Genomic DNA, 3,688 nt, shown 5'->3' with positions numbered 1-3,688 from the left:
CGTGACCACCCCGCGCGATCTAGATCCGGTCGATCTACACAACGGATTATACGGGTATTATTCGCACGAAAGGGATATAATAGCCGAGATGGATTAGTCCACTAAGGATGTAATGCGCTCAGATCTCCGGAGACTAAGACGCAAGCTTAGATTCTGGAGTGTGTCTCAGATCTGTTCTTTCTTTCCTCTCGAAATCCTACGTTTCTGACGTGGATGCTCGGCCGAGGATCAGACCGAATGTGCAAGTCTTCTTCAAGTCTTCAAAGCTCCGAGTTCGCTCTCCAATCCGGCAGAGTTTTGGCTCTTGAAATTCCCCCCTCCAAAATGAACAATGCCTAGCCTATTTATAGGCTCTCTGGACTGTGCCCGCGCACAGGAAAACGTCGGCCACCTCTGGGTGGCCGGCACTGTGCCGAGCCACCTTGAGGTGGCTCGGCTCTTGGCCAAGCCACCCCAAGGTGGCTCGGCCACCGAGCCACCTCAGGGTGGCTCGGCTTTGGCCGAGCCACCTTGAGGCGGCTCGGTTTGGCCGAGCCCCTCTGGATTTGCTGTTTTCCGTCGTTTTGTGTTGTGTCCGTTTTCCGGTTTTGTCCGTGATTTGGTTGATTAAAACTCTGATTTGTTGATCTGATTTGGCAATAAGTCTGATTCCTGATTTGGCAGTAAATCCACTTCTGAGTTCGAGTCCGAAACTGATCTTGATTCGATCGTGATTCGTCTGAGTCTGTTCCCGGTTGGATGGCTCGTTGATTCTTTAACACTTGGCTTGATCCCGAACGCGTATGGATGCATTCCGTCGCTTGCGTGCGATTCGTCGATCTCGTCGCCTCGTTGGTTCGTCGGTTTGTGCCGAGCTATGCTAAGGGACCTATAAGCAATTTTATATGCCTACACAGGGTGAACGATGTCGAGCAGCTTCATGATCGTAGCCCCATCGTTGGAGATCATGGTGTTGCCCTTGTCGTCGTGAATGAGCTTGTCCATTCCCCTCGGGCCGAGAGTTGTAGGGACGGTGTCGGCGACGGCGGTGCTGGCGTTGATGTTGTTCACTACTTGCGCTTTGCCCTGCGACGTGTCGGTGCCTTCCTTTAGAAGTATGATCTGAGGCTGGAGCATCGCCGCCATCGCGCTGGGTGAGATCTAGGGTTAGGGTTTGGAGAGGAGGATAAGTTGGAGGGAGTGGATTTGAGAGTGTTTCGAGAGCTTCAGGGTTTTAGTTTGCGGGAGAGGGGAATGGGAGGGTCTGCCGAGATCTAGGGCAGTTAACGGGTTAACGGGTTTCGGCCAAATTCCTGACCTACCCAATTAGAGTTAGGGTCCTGAAATGAAAATTCCTCATGAGAGGATAGTCTGACGAGCCCCAAAGGCTTATTTGTCTTTTTTAATAAGCCCTCAAGTTTCTGTTTTTGAAAAAGAAGCTCGTAAGTTTTACTCCATTCTTCTAAGAAGTCCTCAAGTTTCTTTTTTTGACCACTAGGCCCCTAAGTTTTACCCATCTCTTCTGAGAAGTCCCTGATTTTTACCCCACCCAATTCTTCTTGTTAGGCTGGAGGTTTCGTTAGCAGAAAAAGAAAGTTGGGTGCTTCTTAGAACAAAATTCTTCTTGTTAGGCTGGAGGTTTTGTTAGCAGAAAAAGAAAGTTGGGTGCTTCTTAGAACAAAGTGGTAAAGCTTAAGGGATCAGTTGTTAAAAAAAAAGTTGAGGGCTTCTTAGAATGAATAGGTTAAAGCTAAGAGCTTTTTAGAAAAAATGGGTAAGACTTAAGGTAATCTTTAGCCTATCTTCTCAATTTCTAATTGTGGCCATTTTCCTTTTTTTGGAGGGAACTTCCTCACAATCATTGGGTGTCACTAAGGTCCCGTTTGGTAGCAAAACAGAAAGGCTGAAAGCCTAACAAAAGCCTGAAGCTTTTGTCAGGCTTTCAGCCTTGTTATTATGCAACCAAACGGGGCCTAAGGGGCACCCCCAACACACGACCTCATGTATTTCACGAAATTAAATTCACGTGGGTGCTCTCTAGAAAAGTCAAAGCTAAGACATTAAAATAATGCTCATAGTTAGCTTACTAACTCGGCTAGACACTCTTGGGTTTTATTGTGGTGATTTTGAAAGCGCTAAATTATTAGATTGGTATTTTATTAGCACCATATTCTCAGATATAGTTTTTTTCTTTCACTTGCAGTATTACGAAAACTAATATCACCATTTGACGTGAATTTGATATTTATGTCATATAGGAAAAATAACCAAATTACTTTATTTAGTAGTAGAAAAACATGACCAAAATTGAAAATGATCATTTTGTTATGAGCACATATCAGAATGAATTGTAACTTTTTTGCTTCTCATTTCCAATCACATCCTAATTCATTATGGAATTTATTTTAGTTTCAAATTTGTTGGTGAATCGCGATGCGTTATTTACATTTTCCGATTGACTGGAGTACAAGACTGTTGCAGACGCAGTGCTTTAAAAAAACGTTTTTGATTTGGCCATCATATGAAGAATGTTAGGACTCATGTGTATGAGCCCACTTTTGAATCTTGTTTTGATGATGTTGCAAACAATTTATAATATATTTTTTAGTATTTGTGTGTTGTTTCAGGTTAAGTAACTCCAGAGCCTCAGTTATGTAGAAGCTCATTCAACTCAGTCAGATCCAAGATTTTTCTTCTCATGCATATCAACTTGGTACAACTAGCATAGGACTTTATGTTGTGTGAATACATCTCAAGCTCAATATCCATATAACACACACATTTGTTCTTAATGTGATTTTATCAAATATACTGAGATATCAGTGTATAGACTTAATTTTAGCTATATTCAATTTTTGTTAAGTCTACAAATTCATTTAAAAATGCCGCATATCCTTGTTTATCTCATTTGTTCAAAACTAAGAAAATTATACACTCATTTTACATGTTTTTAGCAAAACCATGAGATTTTTCAAACAGTGTATCACATTTGGAAAATTCCTTCTGGAATACACTCATATATATGTTTACAAACTATTTCCCAAATTTTATATTTTTTGGAATTTGTTTGATATTTTTTAACATGGTTCAAAGTTCAGCTTTTCTGCATTTATTCTGATCAGTGCACGTTCAGTCGACTCATAAGTCGACTCACGAAGTGTTGTGGAATTGTCATTTTTATCTGCTGAGTCGACTCATATAAGTCGACTCATTAGTCGACTTATGAGTCGACTCATAAGTCGACTTACCAAAGAGCCGTTGCACAGTAACGGCTAGTTTGCTGTTTGATGTGTTTGGGGCTTCTTGGTCTTTTTCCTTGGGCTTTAGCTGATGTATTGAGATGCTATATATACCCATATATTCCGAACTCTTTAAAAGTACCCAAGAAGTTTTCTTAATCAAGTTTGAAAGAGTTTATCTTGTGTTTAAAGAGGTGTTTAAGCCTTTATTTAGTTTGAAAAAGAATTGGCATTACAAGGAGGAGCTTGTATCACTTGTTGAGGAAATCATCCTCAATATCCAATCATCCTCTTCTTGTAGAGAAGTGTTTCTAACTCATCTTTCTAGCACTCAATTCTTGTTAATCTTATTGCTAGTTGGATTTCATTTAAACTCATTTATTACACACTCACTTTGAGCTTGATTATATTTCATACAATATATTGTTGTGTAGTGGTGTGTGATTTAGTGAGTGTTGGGAATTTAACGC

This window comes from Asparagus officinalis, chromosome 4, assembly GCF_001876935.1.
Source record: "Asparagus officinalis chromosome 4, Aspof.V1, whole genome shotgun sequence".
NCBI lineage: Eukaryota > Viridiplantae > Streptophyta > Magnoliopsida > Asparagales > Asparagaceae > Asparagus > Asparagus officinalis.
Note: the sequence above shows the minus strand (reverse complement) of the source record.